Source organism: Sparus aurata, chromosome 15 (genome assembly GCF_900880675.1).
Source record: "Sparus aurata chromosome 15, fSpaAur1.1, whole genome shotgun sequence".
In the NCBI taxonomy this organism is placed as follows: domain Eukaryota; kingdom Metazoa; phylum Chordata; class Actinopteri; order Spariformes; family Sparidae; genus Sparus; species Sparus aurata.
The window spans coordinates 9,726,861-9,739,070 of record NC_044201.1 but is presented as its reverse complement, the minus strand read 5'-3'; the positions used below and the strand labels follow the sequence as shown (position 1 = coordinate 9,739,070).

At 43.3% G+C, this 12,210-nt stretch overlaps 1 protein-coding gene across 6 annotated transcripts in view; it reads left to right on the top strand.

Moving 5' to 3' along the window:
• Positions 1-3,005, top strand: part of khdrbs2 (KH domain containing, RNA binding, signal transduction associated 2) — an 86,269-nt gene extending 83,264 nt beyond the window's left edge. For all 6 annotated transcript variants that reach the window (XM_030441459.1, XM_030441458.1, XM_030441457.1 and 3 more), the window contains exon 13: positions 915-3,005. The gene's annotated coding sequence lies outside the window, so the exon portion shown is untranslated. The remainder of the gene's footprint in view (positions 1-914) is intronic.
• The last annotated feature ends 9,205 nt before the right edge of the window (positions 3,006-12,210 follow it).

Here is a 12,210-nt window from a genome sequence, read left to right as displayed (position 1 = left end):
CAGAGGAGCGAGTTGTCTGGACTGTGAGCTCAGAGCACCAGGGAAGTGTTAGTGCTTACACAACTAGCATTGGAGCTTTGAACCAGGACAGGCCAGGCCAGGGCTAGCTGGTTATGCATGCTAACTTCAGCGGATGCCTCTTCAACATAACTTTTTACAATTCTTACATATTGCAGCAGATTGTTTTCGCAATTTATCAGAGCTAAGCTAGCAGTTTCAATCTGTTTCCACTCTTTATGCTTCATAATCATTGTACAGACATGAGAATGGTATCAACATCTAATTCTTGGTAAGAAAACAAGTGTGTATATGTCCCGAAATGTTCATGTTCAAATTTTCTTTAAAGGAGACATATTATGCTCATTTTTGGGTTCATGATATTATTTAGGGTTACTACTAAAAAGGATTTACATGCTTTAATGCTCAAAGTGCTGCAGCACTGTGTTCCCCCTCTATCTGAGATGCTCTGTTTTAGCTCCTGTCTCTTTAAGGCCCTTCTCAAATATCATGTCGGCTCTGATTGGTCAGCTTACACATGCCTGAGTCTGCATCCCTAACAACAACAACAACAACAACAACAACAACATCAGAGCAGCTGTGCTAAATCAATTCTTACTCGCCAAATTAGCCGCTAGACATAAATTATGCAAATGCATGACGTGGTGACTTAGTGTGATGTCACAAAGTCACAGAATTAAAGGTGGCACTACTAATGAGGCATTGCAGGAGCAGTGTTTTCTGTGGGAGAGGGCTTTGTAAGCTCTTCTACATGCACAAGAACATTTATGAAAGACAGTAGGAAAGGAAAACAATATGATTAATGGGTCTCCTTTAAAATGTTTTCATTTCCTTAATGCCTTTCTTATTTTTGACTTTAAGTGTTTGTTTCTCCTTTCTTTTTCTGTGTGTTGCAGGTTGTGTTACGAAGACAACAACAAGTCATATTCCTGGTGGACAATAAAACGTTGAACTTGTACTAAAGCATCCAGAGTGTGAAAGTCTATCCCATATTAAATATTTGCAGTAGAAAAAGACACTTTAGCCAGCTTCCAATGTTGGAAATATATTTTAATATATTAACTCACGTCTGTTCATAGCCTAAAGTAAAAGCACTTAACACTGGAAATATATAAGAAAATGGGAACCGCACCTTATTATAGCCGTGTTGTCATCTGGCAGCTGCCGTCATTACCAACCCATAGTGCGCCCTGTGTCTGTTCCCAACTCACTAATAAATGGTTCACTTAGTGCTGCCAACATGAACATGTTAGTTCATTAAACAAGTCGAGCCCACTGCTGGTGCTCTGGCCAACTGTCACAGCTACTTTACGAGCCCAACCTGCCACTGCCGCCGGAATACACTTCAGCAGCCAGTCGCAGCTCACACCTCGTGTCATCTTCTGAGTGGCAGTCATAATGAACGCCGCCGTCTGCTGCTCTACATATAGCACGCGGTGATTAACGCTTGAGATTAACAGGAGCGATTCGAGCACATAAATGTTCATGTTTTCTTTTTTTGAAGTTGTTTACTCATGTTTGATTTACAGAACAATAAATCGATCACCCCTCGAATCAGGCACATCTCAGCTCAACTTGAACAGCTTGCGGGGCTAATGAATCAGATCTGATGCGGAGAATCATCCATTGCTGATCTTTTGGGGCGGAAAGGGATTTCATTAATCTGCTCAATTGGGCTGATTTCATCAAAACACGCACCCCTTGATGCTGGCATTCGTTTAATTCCGTTTGCTCCGTGACATCCACTCCACGCAGCCTGTCAGACCGGCACGGCGTTTATCTTCCTCGATATCACTTGATCTAAATATCGGAAACACAACGGCACCAAAGTGGGTCAGGATCTAGGCGAGCACCCAGAAAACGCTCGATGATGCAAAACAGCGCATGGTGATAACTCTAACACGCAGCATTTCCCCCCAGCCAGGGACGGATACCTGAGCAAACTCGGCTCTGTTTAGACAGCTGCTTGATGAGCCAGAATAGAAAACGAGGGGCTTATAATCACCCGAGTCTGAAAGGGCCTCTTCACTGGCGTAGAGCACTTGTGATGAAATGGTGCACGGAGTCAGAGTCCTTGATGCGTTTTGATGGTTTTCATGTCGCTCCCCCTTGTGTCGGCAGGCTGGGATCTAAGCCAGGTGACAGAAGGTGAGGATGTAGCTTGAGCTGCGATTTTTGAAGAAGTTGTGTGTAACTGTAGACGGGCTACTACATCTGATCCGAGCTTCCTTTTTTTGCACGAAAGGCCCCCCTCCTCTCCGTGCTCATTAGGGCTATTTTTGGAGAGGTGATGAGTTTTGACATGTTGTGTTGCGTCGTGTGGATGAACCAGGCGGCAACCGAATTGGGCTAACTATGTTTCTTTTTTTCCCGCTGATGAAGTCACCACAGTAACAGTGTTTACGCACAAGATTTTTCGCCAGCATTTATCCCCGTGACATAAATCGACATCCATTATGTTGATTTTTTTTTCAACAGTTTGAGCTCAAGGTGTGAACCCGTTTGACAAAAAAACTGAACCAATTGTCTCCGAATAATGGCCTCAAACAAACAGCGGTGTCTGAGTCCCTTCCAACGAGAGTGTTTTCATACATAATGCAGATACAAGCTGTTAAATACATCTCCATATTCAGATTACAAATAGCTGTTTATGAATAAACATAACATTTTCTCTTTGCGGCCGAGATTCCATCCACCGCAAACCACAACAGGCTGATGTAAACAGGATCAAGTGTTCATAATGCCTCAATGTCCTCCCAGATAATGCGAGACAATCCACTCATTATATATGTTTTCCACTAAATCTAAACAGGGTCAGGTAATATACTGTCTGTATATGTAACAGCAAGTCTGAACAGGTTTTTGAGGTGATTTTTGTCCATAGTGTTCAAAAACGTATTCAAACAAAACCCATCGGTTCGTTGTGAATATGCATAATTCTCTTTATTTGAATCCTTATTTCTCAACATTAAAAAAAGTCAAGTGTGCTCAAACAGCCGTTGCTTTATTTGAACCACGTCTGAGTCATAACTGTCGGTCTATTTGAAGTACTTTGTTAAAGAGCAACACAAAAAAAATCACTTTGGGTTTGTGAAGTTTTATGCGGCTGACTCGTTTTGAACATCTCCGGTTTTGACGACGATAGAGGAAAGCTTTATACATTTCTAATGACGGAACTCAGACGCTCTCTGAAATCCTTTAAGTGTGACAGTGAAATAATGGGGGACAATCCGACGTGTGTTGTTTTTTAAATTGTCTTTACTTTACTTACACAACTCTTCGCCGGGTCAGGGCTTATTTTCAGCCCTGACCCGGCGAAGAGTTGTGTTGTGTGCCCTATCAGGGCCTCAGTATACAACCAACTGATTTGCTTTCATACTGTTTCACAGTCTCAACCAAATTATTACAGTGGAAACAACATGGACGATTGGCGACGTAGGTTTCTCTAGGTCTGTTTTCCAGCTCTTACGCCGCTCTACACACTCCCAGGAGCTACAGTGCAAGATGCCATGTCGGATAAATGCCTACAACAGTCGAGGCCATGATGTAGCTGTCAGGATTCAGAGTCACGGACGTCCCCGATGAAGCCCTTTTTTGTTTTTTTTGCCCAGATTGTATTTCTTTTTCACAGCGAGGAAATAATACACAGTTGTTGCATCCAATCTGGATGACAAAAGTACCTACAGCGAGCATTGCTCACAGGGCAAGGGGATCCATCTCGCCTACGCGGAAACAGCGAACTATTGATTCAGCAGATGATTGTCAGTCAAGGTCGTGTTTGAGTCTTTTTGTCCCTGTTCGCTTTAATGAAGAGCTCATGACAAGAGTCTGCGCCGTCTGTGGGGGAAGTTTTTACAGAGACAACAAGGGAAATTAGTCACAGCACTGCAAAGGACAGTCAGGGCTTTTCACAACAAGTGACAGTCGACAAACTAATGGGAACTCGGCGCTCACATGCTATAGGTGAACATAAATGACTAATGCGACTGTGCAGCGTGCAGAGCAGGAGAGTACAGCGGGATCATCGCCGATTGCTTCAGTTATTATCAGAAGTGTCAGCTTCCACATTCAATGTGCGAGTACATGATAAGTTGATGCTCATATTTACTTATTGAAGCATGCGTCGCACATGTGGGTCGGTGCCAGAATCCAGACATAACTTATGCTGTCATTTGTAAAAAAGAAAAAAAGGTTCAAAGCTTACCGAGTATTGCGACACCCCTACTTCTAAGTAGTTGGCTAACTGTGTTAGCGTTTGCTTGCCAGCTTAAATGCGTTAGCTATGATAGAGGACCTTATCCAGTTCTGCAGTGATATAGCTGGATACAGTATATCAAATCTGTGCCAAGACCAAGAATATAAGATGAAAAAATTAAAGAATTGAAAAATAAAGCTTGTGATGACAAACAGAAGAGTGAAATCAATCTATTTTGTCAACTGATGAGCAATACGAGAAACATTTACATTTCTTTTTACACTCCATTTCAGTTGTCCAATTACCAATTTGAATTATGTACGTCTTCAGTTATATATCAAACCTATCTCATGTTGTCAGTTTCGGGGCTCCATATATAAGGCTAACCGTAATTTTGATCATTTCAGCAACAATCAGTTCACAGCCACATTACCTCCTCTACAGCTGCGTTGTTCCTTTGATGAAATGCCCGAGGCGTTGCTGCAGCAGGCTGCTGAAGTCAATTACCAGCTTACATTGACCTCACCTTATCAGTGTGGCAACCCCGTGGGGCTGTATTAGTGCATTGTCTCAATTGAGAGCCGTCCATGTCACTTTTCCAGAATCTAATAAAGGCCGGCAACTATGCAAGAACTGCGCACCGGGCCGCTCGGACATTTTCTAATTAACTCCTTTGTTAGTCCTTCGCTCCAGGTACTTTCCAAATATGTTGCGTGAATGGGAGGCAAATGTTATATGATGCCAAAAGAAAATGTGTTTCAAGGCGAGTCACTTAATAGATTATTTCAAAATGCCAGTTCTGTAAGTCTCTTGTTGTCCGATTTTTGATTCGACATTTCCGGCAGAAAGGGCCAAGGCCAAAAAAGGTCCTGCTGCTTGAGGACAATCTGAAACAGGACTGCAATATATATATATATATATGTATATATATATGAAGTCATCAGTCAGTGTGTATACCATTCAAGCCCTGTGAGGTGTTGACATTATGCTAAGGGGTCACACTGATCTAATTCTGAGAGCAAAGAAGTCTTTCTCTGCAGCCTGCTGGGAAGTCGCTGGCGGAAATCTGTACACGTGTCCTGCCTACCGCAGTTAAGACATCAGACTACAGACAATTATGGGGGCTTGGGAAAACTGCAATCCTCTACAGTGAGTGCTGCTGGAGACCCTGTGAAGATGAAAAATGCATGTCAGTAGTGAAAAAAAAAAAATTCCAGCTCCCCGAGGGGCGCTGGAGCTATGAACCACGAGAAAGAGATTAACCAATGCAGCAGCGAGAGAGAGAGGTGAGCTCCCTGTTTCCCGCCCGCTCTCCCTCTCAAACGGATCATCTCCCAAAAATGATTTATTTTTTAATAAATGTTCAACGACGTGCGATTCAATGGAGCGAATCGTTCTATGTCAACTTGAAGGACCCAAAGGATACGATGTGTTTATGGTATGAAAGCAAACGAGCCCGGAAACTAATGCATTTAATAAAAAAAAAAAAAATTGATATTTTGTTTTATGACATTTCCTTTGTAATGTCGTGTCTCACAGTCATGCCTACGAGGTCCATCACTACGTCTCTTTGTTATTGTATTAGGCAGAGGAGACGGCATGAAAGAAAAAGCAGCTACACCGGGCTGTGGCTCCTAACTTATGAGCTCTAACCAAAAGAAGATACCGGGGACATCATTCACCTCCCTGTCGGCTTTAAATTGGAGCGCATGGTGTAGGACGGGATGCGTTTTTCGCACGCTTTTGAAAGTGGCTGGAACTTAGCGAGATGTACCCCTTTTTGGAGGGTATCAACACTGAATATAAGGACAAAAAAAAAAGAAAACTTATTTTATATCAGTCAATCTCAAGAGGGCAATCTGGTGGACTGCCGGGAGCTCCGGCTCATCAATCTGTCAACGTCAGAGAGGAAATCCAGGGAATTGCTCTTAACTCTGGTTCCGCGCACTCCCATCTCTCTCGAAAAAAAATTTCTTATCTCCCGTCTGTTCGGCGCTGACACAGACCTAACTCCGTGTCAGCTCGTGAGGCATCAGCGAGCTCCGGCGCTCGGTCTCCACTGACACCCCCTGTAGGGAAAAAAGAGGACGGGCACTCAGCTGGTTGATTGTCAGGGCCATTATGTCCCATCCCCCCCACCCCAACACCCCACAGTCACTGCTTCCACACTTCCCACCATTAACAAGGGGTTTGCTTCCCACTTCCCCTTTGATGTGTCACACTCGGCTGCAGATTTGTTTTTAATATGTGTGACAGAATCCACTTAACTGGTCGTGAGAGGAAGTGAGGAGACTTTCTTTTTTTTTTCTCTCTCAGTAAAGCGTCAGCAGCCATTCAACAAGGAATCATCGTCAGGGGCGGCCATTAATACCGAGCTGCCAATATGCTGCACACACAAGAGACACGTCTGAATATACGGCACCGGCTCCTCATAGATACCCCAGATTTCTACTTAAAGGCGCAGCTGAACATTTTGAGAAACACACTTGCTTTCTTGCTGAGAGTTAGACGAGAAGATCGATACCACTGTTTTATGAAGTGGATTTATCTTCCCTGCAGTTTGTCAGTCTGACAGCAGCGGGGAGCCGCAAAGTGGCCGCATATTATCAGGCCTTAATGTGCTGTAATGGTGACGGCCAACCGGAGCCGAAAGGGAAATGCACTTTAATTCATGAATGTAACGTTATAGAGAGGAAAGGAGAGGAGTGAGAGAACCGGAGTCTCTGGTGAGTGCTGAGTTTCGTCATTGACCTGAATGCAAGCAGAGCCGTTCACGCGTTCTCATCGCGTCGTTGCTTGCCAGCTCACGGCTAACGTAAGGCAACGTAAGGAAGTACTCTGACAAATGATACCGATAACTGATAATGTCTTCCTTCCTCGCCCTCTGACTCTATCCCGGAAGTTACAGCGACAGGCTACCAAATGAAACGCACCGTTATCTAGATTTTTTTTCAGAGTTCAAACATGTTGGAAACATTTGGAAGTACACATCTCGACAAAGTGTACAACAAATTTCTGGTCATTTTTAGAGAATTGAATGCAAAATGTTTTATCTTTAACAAATATAAAAATGACAAGAGGGCTTTTCACACTGCATATATTGAGCCCGGAGCTATCAGTAGCCCCAGGCTCCTTTTTCACACACAGATTGTTAACCCAGGGTTAACCTAAACCTCGGGCTATATGATTCGCACTGTACTTCTACTAGCCCCGTCTGTTGGGACGTGCAGCTAATGTATACATTCCTGTTGTGTGATCGCTCTGTTTACCGTGATGATTGGATGACCCCACAAACCCAGGGCGAATCCTGCTCACTTTGGAATGTGCCAGGATTGTGCCAATGTGAAACCTTTTTCTCAGCCTGGGGTAAACAGCTCCCTTAGTCTGAGCAAAAAGCACAAAGTAATGGGTTTACAGGCTTTATGTGCCAACCCAATTTTGTTGCGCTTCTTATATGGAAACTAAAGGGTACCTTGTGCGTCTGTATGAGTGACAAAACGTTGGTGGCCTGTTAGACAGCCATGGAGTGAAAACAGTCTGTGGGCCTGCGTGCTGGATAATGATAATAATAATAATAACCAACCACACATGAACCCTGGATAAATATTTAATTTGCCCTCCGTAGCCGTGATTGCACATGTTGCTAATCGTCTCATTAATGCAGTCAGAATGCACACAAAACGGTTTCTGGTATTCAAATGCGTTCGAACTCGGCACCGGGATCCATTCGGCAGTCACTGGCGGGCAATCATCCGGCCGCAGTGTCCACACATGCAATAAAGCAGGGAGAGTAATGTAAACACGGATATGGATAAACGCAGCCAAATGAGATGGCGAGGCCATTTTCAAGTACAATGTGGGTAAACAATGATGCGATCTCATTAAATCCTAGCTTCAAGGCTCAAGTAACAAATGGGGAAAATGATTGCGGAATGATGAAAATGGAAGTTCCCCCTTCTGCGAGGCGAACTCTGCGTGGGGGGTTCAAAAAGACGGTCGGCGTGTAGTAAGCGGTCTGACGCGCGACGCTGCGAGGAAGGGTAAGGGTGAAAAAAAAAAATAATGAAAAATGCCACGTGCGCCGTCAAGTGAATAAAACCTGTGTACCAGAGCAGGAGCAGCGATGTTTTTAGCAGCTAAGTCTCCTCCTTTTTTTCCCACAGGTTTTGTCCAACGTCAAGTCTAACAGAAAGCGACAGCATGGCTGCAGGTGAGGCTTAGAAAAGAGTGAAGTGTCTGTGAGCAAAGTTAATCACACGAGCAAGCGGCTCACACATCTGTCAGGTTAATGAGACGACGCCGGGGGGGGGAATAATGATAAGTTTACATACAGCTGCAGGACGTTCGCCACCTAATTTTACAATCATCGGCGTTGTCGTCATATCTCGTGGCTGATTGTGTTCGGACTCGATGATAAATGTTTGACGACCCAGTTTTTAGCCATTGAGAGGCCGACGTCGCCGCACTCCGCATCGCAACAAGAACTGCCAGGTTTCGCATGAAGTGGACAGAACACTGATGGAAGCGTAGCGGATGCTGTCACGATCGATACCGAACAACATCATCGAGAGACAGTAAGAGAAGGTAATGGAAACTCGTGGATCTCCAGATTTAGACCAATGGAGCGACGCCAACAGGTGCCTCCTCGCTGTCTCGTAGGAAGGACACAGGCTCGGATAGTTTCCACTGATAACTTCTATTTGTATATCGACTTCCTGCTAAATCCACTCTCGTATTTTCGAAGCCAAAGGCAGCTCCCAGTGAGAGCTGAAACACAATTCTCAGCCACATGGAGAGTTTGCATGTTTACCTTCTGTTTGTATTGGCTTTTTTCTTCCGTATCCCCAAAACATGCAATTCAAATAGAAGGAAATTCAGCCTCCTGTGTACGCCGGGATTAAATCCAGCCTCCGGTTCAAGATGGCAAGGCCATAAGCAGGTAGAGTGAAGGTGCGGCAAGACTTTTAATTTGGTTCTTTGTGTATACGCCAGCAAGTTATAACATTAGACAACAATTACTGCGATGCCAGCCTGATAATTAATGAAGTAAAGGGACGCCGCCAGGTCAGATCCGCACGAAAGCAATCGCCGTGCGGATTGATCATCGTAATGGATTTGAGATGTGACAATAAAACGCCCTAATTTTTCACAAGGAAAATAAATATTCAAACGAAGATCAAGGTTTTTTAATCTTGTTCACACAATGCTTGGCAATGAAAAATATACTTTTAATATCATTTCAATTATCAATCTCGCAACCTGCCACATTAAAGTCGCACCACTCTCGCCTTGGCTCGACAATGACTCGGACGGACTGAATAGAACAATTATCAGTGCTCAGGGGGGAACTGAAATTGTTGAGTCACATTCGTTGAGAGAGTAATTCCTTTCAAACAACTTTACAGACACAGACAGAAGTGATGTTTTCCATGGATAAAACATTTTCCCTGCTTTCTTTTCCTGCAAGTAAACAATCCAAGCTGTGTGCGTTTAATACGTCCCAGAGGGACCTTGGGGTTGTAGAGTCGACACAGAATATATGGTATATACTCACGGATGACATTTGAGTGAATCTGGAGAGAAAAGGGATGAAATGTCAGCCTATTTGCTGTGATTTTTAATTCACATATTTATGGCAGCAGAGGACCGTCGCCTGAGTAAAACAATAACAGCAAAACCAGTGTTTTGGTTAACATTTTAGCCTCCTCATTCATGGTGGATGTTTAAAGGTTCCATATTATGAGAGGGAGATTTCCACGTCCTTTTTTTTTTGTTAAACATAAAGCATGTCTGGGTCCCATCTGTATAAATACCGTGAAAGAATCAAAAACACAGCCTGCATTCAGAAACTGTGCTGTGCTTCAAACGAGCCTTGGGGACCTGTGGAAGGTTGCAATGCTGTGGTTGGCAGCAGAGTGTGCAGAGCTGATGCAGAACAAGGCCCCAGAAACGGTGCAGGGCCTTGAAGCCAATCTGACATATCTGCTGCACCGTGTAATTACATCACATAACGCACACTGGCCCAAAACCACCTTTCCTCATTAGCTTGCATTGTTAAAGAAGCATCTGTAAACCAGCAGGTCCATTTTTTTAAAATTTTTTTTGCAACCCTCCATGAATTATTCTATTCCCATTCAAGTTAGCAGAGTGCTAAAGGGAAGTTAGCGCCAGGTATTTTTACACCCAGGAAGTAAAATGTTTTTTGGCTTTGGGCTGCTCATCTGAGACTGTATCCAGATTTCACCAATGATGCAGTAGATGAGCACTGACCTGCTCAGGCCTGTGAGAGCTGACGAATGAGAGCAGACTCGGCTTTTCCGGGGGGGGGGGGGGGGCACAAAGAGAGTGGATCTAAAACAGAGAAGCAGCAACTTCTCAATGAATGAAACATAATGTGTTCATACAAACTTTAAGTATGAACATGAAAATGAGCATAATATGGGACCTTTATGAAATGATCAATGCTTTAAGGATCAAATGCCTACTGCTCATTCACATTTTAGCTCTGTATGTTCATTTTATCACCTCAACATTTACAACAAAGACAATGGTCTCCACCAACACATTTAAAGCATCTGATTATTGTTGTGTGATGAAACTTAAAGCTTACTATATTTAAAGATTAACTAAAACTATCAACAGAATGTGAAGAAATGACTGTTAGGATGTATATATATACTAAACTGTTCAGATGATAGCATAGCGTGCTAACCAGCTAGCTCTGGACCATCAAGATCCAGAGCTTCAGTGCTAGCACTGCTGCTCTAAGCCCCTCATCCAGATCAGTAGCTGCATGGCTAACTGAACTAACTACCTAATGGTGGCTATGGTTAGCAGCAAGTAGCGGGTTTCTCTATGATATGCTGCCCCCTATTGGTTTGGAGTATAAATTCAACAGGTGGTCAATTCTTACATATTGCACCTTTAACTCAGAATCCACATACTAGCTTTTCTGATGAATTTCATGGTCTCCATTAGCAATTGGTGTTTCTTTTTTTTTTTACTTCAGTTAGCAATTGGTGTTCCATCCAAGCTCAGACCCTTCATCACAGAATCGTTGTCGAATTGCCCAGTTTCTTAACTCATGCACAAGATGTGAGACTTTCCCACGGACACAATTTTACGTGTTTCCTTCCCACCGATTCCAAGCCTTTGAGCAATGTACTCCCCACTCTGGCTTAACTCAAGATGTAGTTACTAATTTAATCTCCATCAGGCTTTGCTTCAGATCTGCTCAAACTTTTTATTACATTGGAAGAAATAAGGGGGAAAAAAGAAAATACAGCGGCAGCTCCAGTGCAGTGAGGATAAAGTTTGTGACAGCGCTGCAGCTAATTTGACAAGAATCCACTAAAGACCCAAAATAATCTGTTCTTCCTCCCACTGAAAAGCTAATACTCCATCACGACGGCACAACCTTTTATGAGATCTGAAATGAGGAATGAGACAGTTATCAAATAAACGGCGCTCATTTTGTGAAGCCGGCAGGCGAGAGGTGCGAGTACGCATTACCGGGATGTCATCTATTCCTTAACGATAAATAGGAAACAAAACGCACGCAAATAGCCAAATTAACTTGAGCTGCCTCTGATAAATAAGTAATCAAACCGCCGCACATTTGGTCCCCTGAGTGACATTACGTTGGGAAGAGGACAAAGAGAAACATCATGCTCTGAATAGAACTATGGAGTCAGTGCAGACTATTCAAAACTACTGACAGATATCATTTTTGAGCTTTATCCAGCAACTTTTTGCAGCGATTAATCGATTATCAATCAGTGAAAACAGTTAAATGAAACGCCAATTATTTTGACGATCCATAAATTGGTTTGTTCGTTAAAATCACTGATTCGAGCTTCTTAAATGTGGATATTTTCTGGTTTCTTTACTCCCCTATGACAGAATACTGAACATCTTTGGGTTGTGGACAAAACGTCATCTTGAGCTGGAGATTTTTCACCATTTTCTGACATTTTATCGACCAAATGACGGTTTGA